This window comes from Somniosus microcephalus, chromosome 13 (genome assembly GCF_052327205.1).
Source record: "Somniosus microcephalus isolate GS21.2 chromosome 13, FLI_Smic_1.0, whole genome shotgun sequence".
NCBI lineage: Eukaryota > Metazoa > Chordata > Chondrichthyes > Squaliformes > Somniosidae > Somniosus > Somniosus microcephalus.
This window is the reverse complement of record NC_140999.1, coordinates 29,301,690-29,318,177: the sequence shown is the minus strand read 5'-3', so window position 1 is coordinate 29,318,177 and position 16,488 is coordinate 29,301,690.

Genomic DNA, 16,488 nt, shown 5'->3' with positions numbered 1-16,488 from the left:
TGGGGAAGAGACTTCATCACCATGCTGATTTATTAAAATCTATCATAGAATGGTTACAGCACGGAAGAAAGCCATTCGGCCCGTCGAGCCCGTGCCGACTCTCAGCTAGTCCCACTCCCCTGCCCTTTCCCCGTAGCCCTGCAAATTTTCCCTTCAGATACTTATCCAGCTCCCTTTTTCAGACAGTGCATTCCAGATCTTAACCACTTGCTGCGTAAAAAGTTTTTTCTTATGTTTGGTTCTTTTGCTAACCATGCATAAAATTGAATTATTTAACTACAGTACTGCAACAGACACATAGTATGATCAAAGCAATATATTGCTTAAAAATAGGACAGTCCCTTTAGATGTGTTCTTAATTTCATGTTTTTGTAAAAATATATAACCAAACTCAGCAATTTAGTCAGCAGCCAAGGGGTGTACACCAGCAAGATCACAGATTCGACCTCTACTTTGTGAGCACCTAGGTGGTGGTAAGAGTACTGCAATTGCTGGTGAAAGAAAGACTTGCATTTATATAGCGCCTTTCACAATCTCAGGACTTCCCAAAATGCTTTACAGCCAATTAAGTACTTTCTGAAGTATGGTCACTGCAGCAGCCAATTTGCATGCATCAAGTTCCCACAAACAGCAATGTGATAATGACCAGATAATCTGTTTTAATATAGGGATAAATATTGGCCAGGACACCGGGGATAACTCCCCTACTCTACTTCGAAATAGTGCCATGGGATCTTATACATCCACCTGAGAGAGTAGAAGGGGCCTCGGTTTAACATTTCATCCAAAAGACAGCACCTCCAACAGTGCAGCACTCCCTCCGCACTGCACTGGAGTGTCAGCCTAGCTTTATGTGCTCAAGTCTCTGGAGTGGGACTTGAACACACAACCTTCTGACTCGGAGGCGAGGGTGCTAACAACTGAGCCACAACTGACAGTGAAGGCACATGGACATTGGGTAAGGGTAGCTTTTTGTTAAGTTCTGATGCCCTCCATGGTCAAATAGTCTGCCGTGTATCAAGGCTCATACATTAATAATGGCCACTGGACAGAAAGGAACTAATACCTTCAGGAGGGGTGGGGAGAAAGTACTGCATACTGCATAATAATGCACATGGAAAGCATCTGAATATAGTAATGAAAACAGAATAATTTAGTTTTATGTTCAGAATTCTGCATTAACATTAATAAGCAAACAACCAATCAACATTTATGAATATATTAATCCAAAAGCAAGAGATACAGTAAAAATAAAATCAGTGATAATATTTCATAGATAATGGCTCATGTATAGTCTGCTTAATTTCAACAATAATCTCTGATATTTATTGCACTCTTCAATTTAACACAATTTGGCATATACATTAACAGGTGTTTGAAAAATTCAAATTTCCAGGGTTCCTTAATTCAGTCATGATATGCTTCAATACTTCTTGAATCAGCTACCTTGTTATGCCTTCTGAACCGTAGGTAACTAGAAGTGGTCTTAGAGCAATTTGGCATAATTTTCTTAATAGTTTTGGATTAGCATTTTAACCTTTCTGACAAGTAGACAAATATATTAATAGAAGTTTGTTTGTCTTCATTTCTGACATAAGACCCGGATGTGTGTTCACCAGTTGGGGGTAGGGAGAATCTGGTTACCTGCCAATTAATTTCTCAGATTGTTAAATATAGGCATGAAATATAACAATGACTCCGGTCTTTTAACTTCATATTTCAGGTAGTACACCAAATTTGATTCACCTGAAGGGAAAACAAGGCATGTCTCCACTTGGATTTGTCTCTTTTTTCTGTTAATTACGCTTAAAGGCTTAGTGTCACTGGGTGATCTCACTGCCAGAAAATAAAAATAACATTTCCCAATAAGTCACACATAACATTCTGCCGCGCAACACACTTCCTTAGTGTAATATATTGTGATTTCCTAACAAAACTCATGAATATATGGTAGTTGTTAGGGTAACATATCCAGTAAATTATACATGAACATTACCAATAAAACATTTATGATAATATATTAAAATGGGCAGAATGTAGTTTAAAATTCACATCATTTCAATACCAATTACAGATTTCAGCTTTTATTTTATTTTTTATGGACTGTTAATGTGAAATATTCTTAATGTAGGGACTTACAGTTATTAATCTGAATTATGCATTTTTTTTGTAAAAAGATTTACTTCATACAATTTTGTAAATATATATATATTTCACTATTTCAGTTTTTTAGGTTTCCTCCTTGCTGCTTAAGTTCCATCATACCTATTCCACCAGGCCTGCAGAATAATCCCTAAAGTAAAGTGCCCAATTTAAACTCACCCAATGATGGCAAGAAAATTTCACGTTAAACTGGAATTCAAACTCAAGACACTATAACGCTCTACCATGGATGTTGAACTTTGGCTATGTGTAATGAGTTTTATCAGATATTTTTACACAAAGATAAGATGGCGCATCATGAAAAGGATGAGTCCTGGAATAACAAGAGGTCATGGAATCTTAAGTCAAAAAAGGAAGTTATCTGCTCTATCTTTCAGCTATTATAGGATACATGGAGGTGTTTGAATCCCTCTAATCAGGTTTCTGCCCTGCCACAGTACTGAAACGGCTCTCATCAAAGTCACAAAGTCACATCCTTTGTGACTGTGACAAAGGGAAACTATCCCTCCTCGTCCTTCTTGACTTGTCTGCAGTCTTTGACACGGTTGACCACTCCATCCTTCAACGCCTCTCCACCGTCGTCCAGCTGGGTGGGACTGCCCTCGCCTGGTTCCATTCTTATCTATCTAATCGTAGCCAGCGAATCACCTGCAATGGCTTCTCTTCCCATTCCTGCATCGTTACCTCTGGAGTACCCCAAGGATCTATCCTTGGCCCTCTCCAATTTCTCATCTATATGCTGCCCCTTGGCGACATCATCGGAAAACACAGTGTCAGTTTGCACATGTACACTAACGACACCCAGCTCTACCTCACCACCACTTCTCTCGACCCCTCCACGGTCTCTAAATTGTCAGACTGCTTGTCCGACATACAGTACTGGATGAGCAGAAATTTTCTCCAATTAAATATTGGGAAGACCGAAGCCATTGTTTCCGGTCCCCGCCACAAACTCCATTCCCTAGCCACTGACTCCATCCCTTTCCCTAACATTTGTCTGAGGCTGAACCACACTGCTCGCAACCTTGGTGTCATATTTGAACCTGAAATGAGCTTTCAACCACATATCCGCAGCATAACTAAAACCGCCTTTTTCCACCTCCGTAACATCGCCCGTCTCTGTCCTTGCCTCAGCTCATCCGCTGCTGAAACCCTCATCTATACCTTTGTTACCTCTGGACTTGGCTATTCCAATGCACTCTTAGCTGGCCTCCCACGTTCCACCCACCGTAAACTTGAGGTCATCCAAAACTCAGCTGTCCGTGTCCTAACTCGCACCAAGTCCCGTTCACCCGTGCACACCTGTGCTCGCTGACCCACATTGGCTCTCAGTTAAGCAGAGCCTCGATTTCAAAATTCTCATCCTTGTTTTCAAATCCCTCCGTGACCTCGCCCCTCCCTATTTCTGTAATCTCCTCCAGCCCCACAAACCACCCCCCTCCCCCCGAGATATCTGCGCTTGTCTTATTCTGCCCTTTTGAGCATCCTTGATTATAATTGCTCAACCATTGGTGACCATGCCTTCTGTTGCCTAGGTCCTAAGCTCTGTAATTCCCTGCCTAAACCTCTCCGCCTCTCTACCTCTCTTTAAGATGTTCCGTAAAACCTACCTCTTTGACCAAGCTTTTGGTCATCTGCCCTAATTTATCTTTATGTGGCTTGGTGTCAAATTTTTTTTGTCTCATAGTACTCCTGTGAAGCGCCTTTGGACGTTTTAATATGTTAAAGGCGCTATACAAATACAAGTTGTTGTTGGTGAGGATCAGTGCATGGATTAATTGGAAATAAAGGAACCAATACCATTGCATCACATCTTCAGGAACATCTCAATGCGTTTCCCAAACAATGAATTACTTTAAAGTGCAGTTACTGTTAATTATGTAGACAAATTCAACTGCCATTTTGTACACACAAGGTTCCACATGCACCAATGAGATGAATTGCCAGTTAATTTGTTTATGGTTGAGGAAGGAATGTCGGCCAGGATACTAGGAGGACTGAACAGTCTTGTTTGAATGGTGCCAGATGATGTTTAACACTCACCTGAACCACTGGAAAAAGCAGACTAGGTTTAAAGTGTTATCTGAAGGAAGGCTGCTTCAATACTTCAGCAATGCGACAGTGCGGTATTGAGATGTTAGTCTGGATTATGTCAAGAGTAAATAAATAAATCTCAAAATTTATAAAGAAATGAGGCAACAATGACAGAACACAGCCTGAGATGAAGGTGATAACTTCACAATCAGATTGCTATAAGTTAATGTTTCAATTTGGCCTGATGCATAGATTTACCCAATGTTCTCCAGAGTTTTCTATCTCAGGGAAAAGAAAAACTGAGGTAGTTCTCTCACATCTTATTGAAACTGTAGCTCCTGATGTAAACAAAGAGAGGTGTTTGCAAAATCCATAAAGAAGTCTGAATGGGAAAGCCTCCTTTATGGACACAATTTTTGATACCAAGGGAATTAAAAATAACATGAACAAGAACGGAGTCTGGTATAAGTTAAAGCATTTGAATTCTAAAATCTCTAGAAAGACAACTTTAAATTCTTAAAGCATGTTACAGTACAATGTTTAACTCTCCTCAGATGCTGCCTGACCTGCTATGTCCAGCATTTTCTGTTTTTATTTCAGATTTCCAGCACCTGCAGAATTTTGCTTTTGTGTTACAATCTTTATGTTTGCTGTATTACTTCCCGTTTATTTATTAGGACAAGAGTTTAAGTGGACTGCATTTTCACTGATCTTTAAACAAAAAGTAGTTCAGAATGGAAACCAAATTGCAGGTGTCTACAGAGCTGCTGAAGTGAGGTGAGATGTATCTAACTCCAGGCAAACAATTCACTTTTGTGAAGGGTTCATTTACCAGGAGAAACAAGTTAAAGATTAGTAAGTTAGCAGTAAGAAGGACAATTAGGTAGAACTTTTTCAACCAGAGGGCAAAAGATTTATGGAATAAATTACTAGGAACGGCTTTTGAACAAGATGGCAGAAATGGATTGAAGAGACAATTGAAAGTGTTTCTGGAGAAAAAGGGATTGAGGGAGATGGTGAGAAAACAGGTGGGGATGATGTCTTCAAGAAATTGGCTTTTTGGGTCAATGGCCTTTTCCTGTTTTAAAAAATGTTCTAATTGGGCTCATTGATTTAAGCTATGTTCAAATTGGCATGCTGGACCTGGTTGGTAATAGGAACAATTTTCAGGCAATAAACACAAATAATGATTCCATTCAGAGTGCAGGAAGCCTTTACTACTCTTTTGATTGGGTGGTTAAACAAATCAACTGTAACTTAATAAAACTTTAAATAAAACTTAACAAATTAAATTTAAATTGCATTGGCCAGGGTGATGATGCACCCCAGTCCCCACCGGTCGCGGAAGGCCTCAAGTGTGCCGGCGGACACTGCGTGCCGGAAGTCTTTACTGATTTAGCTCAGAGTAGATTTTAACAATTTTTGTGCAGTTTCTGTGTATGGTGTGATGATGACAGATACCAAAACTGAATTAGCTATCTAATTAGTATTTTTTTCTAAGTTCCCTATATTGTATAAATGTGTACTTAATGTTTCATTTAGAGAATATTTAGCTTATAATACAAAACAAAGTTAGCCAAAAATCTGATCTTGGTTTCTTTATTTAAGAACGATTTAGATGGCAGGACTTAATGCAGACTATATAAACTTGTCCACCCACGAATCTATGGAGAAACCAAATCAATGATAGCAAAAGATTTTACACGAGGAATTGTGCAGATATAAAATGGAGGGCAAACTAGTTATACTGGACACTAATTATTTCTGAAGTAAAAATCTAACTTACTTTACAGATAGTCAGAATATCTAGGGCATGTCGAAGAAATTATTTTTAAGGTTCAGCTAATTGTAGTGTAGAAACTCAACTAGTGCAGGCCAGACAAATGGGACACTGTCTATTTGATCTGTGATGTAAAAATTCATTTGGTGAGGTCCAACATTCGTAGTTCAAAGCTTGGAAACAGCTGAAAGTCAATTTGGTAATGAGTCACATTTCAAGTATTAATACATGAGTTTTAAATATGTCATCACTTGAATCTTGGAAGCCTACCCTTGAGCCATAATCAATTTATTCTCCTTGTAGTTAAGTTTTAAGTCTTTTAACAAAAATCTACCATAGGGTAAATTATAGTTTATGAATAATTTCTTTGAATCTCAAGTAATAACTTCAATTATATTTAAATCTCTGACTGCAGGGTATTACAATCCTTTAGAATCCTTTTGAGTTTAGAATCCTTTTACCACTAATGGAATAGATGATCAAAACATCTGCTGTTTATGTTACTGTTACATATCAAACAAAATATTACATATTAAAACTTACCTCTTTGACCAAGGTTTTGGTCACCTGTCCTGCTATCTCCTTATGAGGCTCGGTGTCGAATTTTGTTTGAGAACATTCCTGTGAAGTGCCTTGGGATGTTTTACGTTAGAGGCTCTATATAAATGGAAGTTGTTGTTGTTGTCAGAGTTTCTAAAAGGTTAACAAATTACTGTTTTTGCACTCTGATTGGCCAGTAAGTTTATCCAGTGGAGTAACTGAAATAATATAGACCAAGCAGGTCCCAGGTATGCCTTTGGCAATAGGGGTGCAACAATTGGCCTCAGTGCCTCTGAGCTAGGGAGGGGAACAATCTGCCAGAGTTCCTGCTTCTAATTGCTCTGCTTGAAGTACATGTTGAGTGAGGACAAGATCTATGTTGGGTATGACATTCCCTTCATTCAAATAGCCTTCTGACACTGTCGCACATGAACAATGGATACTTGGGTGAAGGACTGAAGGGTGCTTTGTGCCCAATGAACCATACAGGAGTTGATGCCTTCAGAAAAGGAGCAGAGAAAATTGGTTCGGACAAATTGACAAGAAATAGGTGATATTTATTTTTGTATTTCCAAAGGATTCTTGGTTTCTTAAAGTAGAACTAATTAGAGTATGATTACTACAGCAAATGTCATAACTAGTACTGTACTTGAAGTGTTAATAATGTCAATATTGTGTTTTTGTATTTTATATTAGACATTCTACTTGGGTTCAGTGTCACCAACTACTCCCGTAAGTGGACCTCACGTTCCCTATGAACTGGACTGTGTCTTTGCCTACTCAATATCTAGGTTGAGTAATAACCCATGAGTTGAACAGTGAGCCCTTGCAATTGTATGTTGGTTTACCAAAATGTATCACATGCAGCCATAAATGGATTGAACATGCCTTCTAACAGATCAAAAGCCAGGCTAGAAACCAATAATTATTTAACATAAAATAAGCAAATGAACAGTAACCAGTACAAAATAGTGCAATTACAACTTTTTCTATTTTTCACGATAAAATATTTAAAAACAATAAAGACGCTTTTCCTGGTGTATCCTTCAACATATTAGATCCCTAACAACTGTGGTGCAATGCAACCATTGAGTGAAGCTAACCAGATGATCTGCTGCCTGAGGACTATGGAATGACTAGCTAAGCTCAGGAAACTGCAGATAATTCTCTAATTGCTAGACAGAACTGTCAATAAAAGAGACTCCAGCCAATTACTGACTCTGCTCCTTCTCACAGGTGTCAGACACAACTGCCAATCAGAACCAGGATGCATGATGCATGATGCTTTGATTTGTGTCAGTTCACATATCTAACCTATTTCATGATCTGGGCTAAGTTCTTTGAATGCATGCAACAGTTGACAATTAACATATTGTTCAGCCAATTAATCTAAGAGTACGAGGCAGTGGGGGAGGTGTGTGGGTTCAGAGAGCAGATACGATGTGGGAGAGGGGACACTTCCCCGCCCTGTTAGGATAATTCCTTATCCATTTAATAACAGATTCAAAAAACTAGAGAGAGTAATATGTCTGACAATTAACTTCATTCATTATTGTTTCAAAACATTGATCTTAAGACAACATACAGAGTAGAAGACACAGTCCTACCTCTAGAAACTAACGTGTAAAGAACTCCCCTGGAATTGTGAGCGATATCCTACCCAGTCCGTTCACGGTACCTCTCTTTGAAGGTTGATAAAGTTTCTACTGAGTGAAGCTTTATGTCCCTCTTTATACCATATTAAAACAATCCATCCTTGTCCAATTCTTGCCAAGTTTAACTTTGGGCATTTTATGACTCTTAGGTCATCAAAAAGATTGCTGAACATACACAACTATTGGGGCCTCATCCTGGTCAATATCCTGTTCCAAATCTTTCCCCAATGTTATCAGTGTCATTGTGATCTAAAGATATATCTGTATAGCAAAGTTTGCCGATGACATAAAGATTGGTGGTATAGTAAGTAGTATAGATGGGAGCATAAAATTACATCACTTTGCACTTCTCTGCATTAAATTTCATCTGCCATGTGTCTGCCCATTTCACCAGTCTGTCTATGTCATCCTGAAGGCTGCTACTACCCTCCTCACTATTAACTACATTTCCAAGTTTTGTGTCATCTGCAAACTTTGAAATTTTGCCTCCTATTACCCAAGTCCAGGTCATTAATATGTATCAAAATGAGATGTGGCCTCAATACCGACCCCTGGGGGACACCACTGAATACTTCCCTCCAGTCTCGTAAATATCCATTCACCACTACTCTCTGCTTTATTTCCCGTAGTCAATTTTGTATCCATGTTGCCACTGTCCTTTAATCCCATGGGTGCTTTTTGTAACAAGTCTATTATGTGGCACTTTATTGAACACCTTCAAAAGTTCATATACACATCATCAACTGCACTACCTACATCAGCCCTCTTCATTATTTCATCGAATAACTCAATCAAGTTTGTCAGACATGATTTGCCTTTAACAAGTCAGTGTTGGCTGTGTATCAAATGTGTATTTTTGCAGACACAGCCCCCAGGAACAGTAATTAACCCTGTAGGTACTGTTATTAGTAATAAGGAATTAAAATCAATAATCTAATACAAAAATAGATTTTTGTCACAGCTAACATGGAAAAAAATGCTGCAGTGCATTTAGAGATGTGTTTTGATTAAATTACCAAGGTTGAAAGAAGGACTGATACTTAAAATTTTCCTATGCCAAAAATGTGTCTCAAAATACAACCAACATTATAATTATGTAAGCTGTACATCTACAGACCTAGTTTTATACTTTTGCCCTAATTAGACATCCCTTTAACAGATGGCAATTGCTGTAACAATGCAATAAGTTTGACTATTTGAAAAATAGTTCTGGAGCAGTATTAAATCACCACAATAAATAATTGTTAAATGATTGACAGTTTAACTCCCAAGGCACTTGCCATAGCATACATTTTACAAACCATATGGAGTTCCTGTTTGCTTAGTTTAGCAGGATCAACATTCACAGTTGATTCATAACTTTTCTCAGTAAATTAATTTTGTTTCATGGTATATATATACTAATAGACCTTAGTTCCAGTGTCATGAGCTGATTATATATCTCATTGGATCAGCTAATTCTCTTAAAACATGAACCCAGAGGTATTCAAAATTAGTTTAATTTTTTTTTGTTGGGATTTTGACAGAGAGGGAACCTCTTTGCATAAATAGTCAAAAAACACAAGCAAAAGTATTGTACTCTAATTTAAATTGGGAGATAAGACACTCAAATTTGGCAGGTTATTCCCTATCAGTAGTTTTTTAAAATTTGCTTATGGGATCTGGGTATCACTGGCAAGGCCAGCATTTATTGCCCATCCCTAGTTGCCCTTGAGAAGGTGGTGGTGAGCCCCCTTCTTGAACCGCTGCAGTCCATATGGTGAAGGTACTCCCAGAGTGCTGTTAGGGAGGGAGTTCCAGGATTTTGACCCAGCAGCGATGAAGGATTGGCGATATACTTCTAAGTCAGGATGGTCTGTGACTTGGAGGGGAACTTGGAGGTGGTGGTGTTCCCATGCACCCTTGTCTTTCTAGGTGGAAGAGGTCGTGGGTTTGGGAGGTGCTGTCGAAGAAGCCTTGGCGAGTTTCTGCAGTGCATCTTGTAGATGGTACACACTGCAACCACGGTATGCTGGTGGTGGAGGGAGTGAATGTTTAAGGTGGTGGATGGGGTGCCAGTCAAACGGTCTGCTTTGTCTTGGATGGTGTCGAGCTTCTTGAGTGTTGTTGCAGCTGCACTCATCCAGGCAAGTGGAGAGTATTCCATCACACTCCTTACTTGTGCCTTGTGGATGGTGGAAAGGCTTTGGGGAGTCAGGAGTTGAGACACTCACCACAGAATACCTAGCCTCTGACCTGCTCTTGTTGGCACAATATTTATGTGGCTGGTCTAGTTAAGTTTCTGGTCAACTATGACCTCTAGGATATTGATGGTGGGGGATTCGGCGATGGTAATGCCGTTGAATGTCAAGGGGAGGTGGTTAGATTCTCGCTTGTTGGAGTTAGTCATTGCCTGGCACTTCTGTGGCTCGAATGTTACCTGCCATTTATCAGCCCAAGCCTCAACATCATCCAGGTCTTGTTGCATGCGGCAGGGACTGCTTCATTATCTGAGGAGTTGTGAATGGCGCTGAACACTGTACAGTCGTCAGCGAACATCCCCATTTCTGACCTTATGCTGGAGGGAAGGTCATTGAAGCAGCTGAAGATGGTAGGGCTTAGGACACTGCCCTGAGGAACTCCTGCAGCGATGTCCTGAGGCTGTGGTGATTGACCTTCAATCACCACAACCATCTTCCTTTGTGCTAGGTATGACTCCAGCCAGTCGAGGGTTTTCCCCCTGATTTCCATTGACTTCAGTTTTACTAGGGCTTCTTGATGCCACACAGTAGTGTTATAAAGTAATGTATAATTGGTGGAATAAGGTTATGGTTGACTCTTAATGACATCTGAAGTGGCCTAGCAAGCCACTGAGACGTAAACAATTACTTTAGAACAGAATCATAAGATAAACATGTGACGTACCAATCGGCAACAACCCAAGCATTGTATCATGACAAGACTGAGACAATTCCAGTCCAGTTGATCCTGCAAAATCCTCCTCACTGACATCTGGGGATTGGTGTCAAAGTTGGAAGAGCTGTCCCACAGACTACTCAAGCAGCAGCCTGACATAGTCGTACTCAGTTATATCTATTGGCCATCATCTTGGACTCCTCCATTACCATTTCTTGGTATGTCCTGTGCTGACCAGTAGGATGGATCCACCAGAGATGGGGGCACAGTGGTATATAGTTGAATGGTCTTGGCGCTGGATGTCCTCAACATTGACTGTGAACCCCATGAAGTCTCATGGCTTCAGGTCAAATTAGGTCAAATAAACCTGCTGCTGATTACAACCTACCACTTCGCCTTAATTGATGAACCAGTACTCAAAGTTGAATATCACTTCAAGGAAGCACTGAAGGAAGCAAGGGCACATAAGGTACTACGGGTAGGGGACTTCAATGTCCACAAATGGCTTGGTAGTACCACGACTGACTGAGCTGGCTGAGTCTTGAAGGACATAGCTGCCAGACTGTTAGGCGGTGATGGAGTAACCTACATTGACCTAGTTCTTACCAACCTACATATTGCAAACACCTCTGTCCATGATAGTATTGACCACCATAGTCCCTCTGAAAACAAAGTCTCATCTTCATGGTGAGAAAACCCTCCATCGCGTAGTGTGGCACTTTTGCTATGCATAATATTTGAATTATTGATTGTTGAGAAAGAATGGAGGGCTTCTTAAAGAGGCTGGCCTTAACTTCAAAGAAAGTAAGGCATGTATCCGGGCAGAAATCCAAAGATGTTTATTTCACTCACTCAGTTCAACTGTATTTCTACCTCACAGCAGTGAAACAGAGCTTCATGGGGCAGAGCTGCTCACCTATGTAAAAGATCATCAAAGGACTCGGTTGAAGATTCTGAAAAAGACTCTAGAATATTTTGCTATTTTCAAGGCCAGTAGTGTTAAGTCTGTGGGTTGTATTATAAATAATCACAGACTCCACTGTTAACCAAATAAAACACGTCTTTACTATTCAGAGGCTCGGGCGATTCTGCCCTAGTTAACGTATCACAACCCTTATATACTGGTGTGGTCACTATCGGTATTACAGTATACATGAGCCAATAGATAGTGCCACCCTAAAGTAGTGCTCTTAAAGGCGAACGGTTACATTCTATAGTTCCCTTAAAGGTAAACGGTTACATACACAACACTCCTCCCTTCCTAGCTTATTACTTACAGAATCCCGTTAAACATACAATCTTCAACTTTATATAAACAGTTTGCAGATATACTCTCGATGGAGTCAACGTCATATAACAATTTACAGATATACTCTCAATGGAGTCAACGTCATATAACAGTTTACAAACATACTCTCAGTGGAATCAGTTTACAGGTTCAGTCTCTGTGGGAACAGTTCATAAATTCAGTCTCTGGTATTAATTCGTTCCAGACAGCATCCTCCATAGCCTTTTTTTTTTTTTTTTTTAAAACAGCTTGTACTTTCGTCCTGTTGAACCAGCAGTGCGGACTTATACAACCCACTGGCTGTCTTGATAATGTCCCTGGATTTTTTTTACAAATTTAGCACCTTTCGTAGTGTTCGGACTGAGGTAGTAGAAGTAATAATATTTTAAACAGTTATTATTTTCTGCTTCTTCTTTTTCTTTTCTGCCTTTTTGAAACTCTCCGAGCTCTTTTCCCGGCTGCCATCTGTAGCGCCACCAACTCTCTATGTTCCTTAGACCTTAAGTGCTTCCTCAGGATTTCAGCACTTTGGGAGTTCCCATCACAATTTGGGCAGACCACATCCTCATAACATTCGGTGTCACTCAACAGGTCAAAACCCTTCTTCAAGCAATCATATTCATCCTGCTCTTCCTCGGATGTCTGCCCTTCCTTCCCTCCTGGCCTCATTTGTGCGTTCAATCCTTTCCCTTCCTTCAGGGATTTCGTTATCAGGCTATTTAATCCTTCTACTGAAGTAGCTGTTTCCCCATTCTCCTGTTCCCCTGGACGTAATTCAGCGTACTCCTCCATTTCATCCATCATTTTCTCCAATGCTTTCATCTTCTCTTCCTCTTGTACTTTGGCTTCCAGTGCTTGGAGAAGTTGCGCCTCGATGCTCTCTAGCTCATGTTCAGGGCCCATTCCCAGTTGAAACTGTTCTTCAAGTCGGTCAACCTCGGTAATTGCCGCCTCATATTTGTCTTGGGCTTCCTTCCATATTTTTATGAGTTCTGCCATGTCTTTCACCTCTACATCCTCATCTATGTATGGAACTTCTACCGATGAGTCTGTCTTGGCCCTGAGCTCCTCAAGAATTTCCTGCAGCCTTTGGACTTCTTGCTCATGTTCAACCTTTAGTTGCTCATATACTTCCAACGAAACTAGCTTTTCGGAGGTTGCTGAGTTAACCCCCTCCAGAATTGTAGTCTGGGCCTGTTCATACTGTTTTTTCAACTTCTCGCACTCTGCTTGTAAGGAGTCGTAGAGAAGAACTGGAATAAAATCCTGGCTTCCTGAAGATTCCTCTTCATTTGTTTCTTTCGCAATTTCCTGTTGGAGTTCAGCCAAGGCTGCTATGCTATCTGCCTCTCGAAGTCTCACTGCCATCAACTCTTCTTTATTCTTGCAGTCCATCTCAGCCATTTCCCGTTTACTTTCATTTAACTGAGTGAGTAGTCCCTTATTTTGGGCTGAGAGATATTGCACCTTCTCATGTAGACCCTTGCACTCCTTCTCTGCTTGACATAGCTGATTACCGCTGATTTGGTTCTGCGTTTCAAGTTCCAACATCCTTTGCTTAGCTTCTTTCAGTTTCGCCCCTATAAGCTCCTCTTGCAACATGGCCACATTATTCTCATCAGGTAAAGAAGCGTTTCTCTTTTCCATGTCCAAGATTTGTTTCTGCATCTCCTTAAGAGCACCCTGTGATTCAACTTCTCTTAACTTTGCCTGCACTAGCTCCGTCTCTAATTGCAGAACAAAATCCTCAGTGCAGCGTGATTTGCCCTTCTGCTGTATCTCTAGATCATGCAAATATTCTAACCCCTGAACATCATCAGGGAGATGTGATCGGTAATTGGTCACGATGGCTCTATGGTCGCTCTCTGCTTGAGCCAGTAGGTTCTGTTGTCTTTCCAGACTCTCCCATTCGGTGTCATAGAACTTTTTCATTGTTTTCATCTCTTGTACGAGGCGGTAACTTAATTGTTCTAATTGTTGTTGTACTTTGAAATAGCGTTGAGTTCGAGCCCGGTGTTCCTCCGTAATGCATATGTCTGTAGCTTGAACAGACTCAGAATTCTCTGTCTTTATGCACGCCATCGATTTTCCAACCTTAGTCCGTGAGTTAATGTTAACCTTGTTTTTCATACATAAGCTGGACTTATCGTCTTCCGGCTCAGAGTCTGAGCTGCTTGTCTGCACCGAGTCCTCACTCGTCATTGCTTGTCGGTAGTGCCATTCCATGTCTATTTTCTTGATCCACTCCCGTCCTAGAAGTGGTGGTCCTCCCTCAGGTAGTACGTACAATTTCATTCTTGGGTGTACTTTACCCCTATCTCTCACCTTGACTCTTATTTTCCCCATGGGGTATACGCGATGCCCCGTGTATGTCTGTAATACGAACTTGGTATTTCTTAAGGGTATGTGAGAGAATAGTCGGTGGTAGTCCTTTTGGTTGATGACTGATACAGCTGATCCCGTGTCCAGCTCCATTCGTACTTGGACTCCAGCTATTTTTAGTGTGACCCAGATCGTCTGTAGATCAGTTACTTTACCCACATTGTGGATTCTCAGACTATCCAACTCCTGGCTGTTTGGGTCTGAGTCTGAATTTTGTTCGTCTGAACTCTTTTCAGCCACCTGATGCACCTTGTTGTACTTTTCTTGTGGTGGTGGCTTCCTTTGTTTGTTGGTCTTCTTTCTGGACCTGCATACCTTCGCGATGTGACCCAGTTTGCCACATTTCCTGCACTCTTGATTCTTAAACCAGCACTGATTCTGGTCGTGCGTTGTCTTTCCACAACGGTAGCATTTGGAAATGCTTGCAGTAATTTGATCCTTCAGCACTGCTACGATCTCTTCGAAGGTCTGGTCCACTGGTTTAACTGGTGCTATTAGATGTTTCAAGAGCCCGTATGTTTTTGCTCCCATCGAATTTAACAAAGTTATTGCCTTGGCGTATATGGCTACGCAATATATTCCTATGCGTTCCCCATACGTGGCCCTGTCTTCTATTTCAGCATTAAAATCATTAATATTTCCTCGCTTAGGCATCTTCTTCTCTTTCCGAGAACAGCACAAGTATTTCTTTACTTATTATTAATTTTCTTCTCTTCTTGAGAACACCACAAGTATTGCTTTACTTATTTCTTGTTTCTGAAAATTCTAATTAATTTTCTTCTCTCTTCTTGAGAACACCACAAGTATTGCTTTACTTATTTCTTGTTTCTGAAAATTCTAATTAATTTTCTTCTCTCTTCTTGAGAACACCACAAGTATTGCTGTACTTATACTTATTTTCCCTCTCTTCTTGAGAACACACCAGCCTTTCTGAAAAATCTTATTACTTTCCTGAAATTCTTAATAATTTCCAAGATGGCGGTTTCCCGCTTCTTCCTTCTTCTTCAGCGGTTTCCCCGCGAAAAATGGCGGCTTTCCCGCGCTTCTCGCTCTCCCCGCCCACTTCGATGGCGGTTTTCCCGCGCTTCTCGGCGCTCTCCGCCCACTTCAATGGCGGTTATCACCCGTTCCCCGACGCTGACTTTCAGCCCGAGTGCGGCCCTTATCAGCGGATGCGATCGATGGGCCGGCTGCGCCTCGCACTTGAAAGCGGCCCCCGGCCTCTGGCTCACCCGCTCGCGCGGCTCTTGCTCGCTCCCTCCCGGGCTCTGGCTTACCCGCTCGCGCGTTTCACCGCGGCTCTTATCAGGGATTGCGATCGCCCTGTCTTTGCAGCCAACGCTGCGGCTTACCCACGAGGTTATGGAGGCTTCAGGGTCCTAATGCCTGTCGCTTCCAGCCTGTCGGTTCCAGACTGGTGAGGATTGAAACCTCTCTTCAACGTCCTGTCTTCGGACGAAGCCGCCGTGGAACAACTGCCGCAGGGTTCGAATCCCATCCTCGTCGCCAATGTTAAGTCTGTGGGTTGTATTATAAATAATCACAGACTCCACTGTTAACCAAATAAAACACGTCTTTACTATTCAGAGGCTCGGGCGATTCTGCCCTAGTTAACGTATCACAACCCTTATATACTGGTGTGGTCACTATCGGTATTACAGTATACATGAGCCAATAGATAGTGCCACCCTAAAGTAGTGCTCTTAAAGGCGAACGGTTACATTCTATAGTTCCCTTAAAGGTAAATGGTT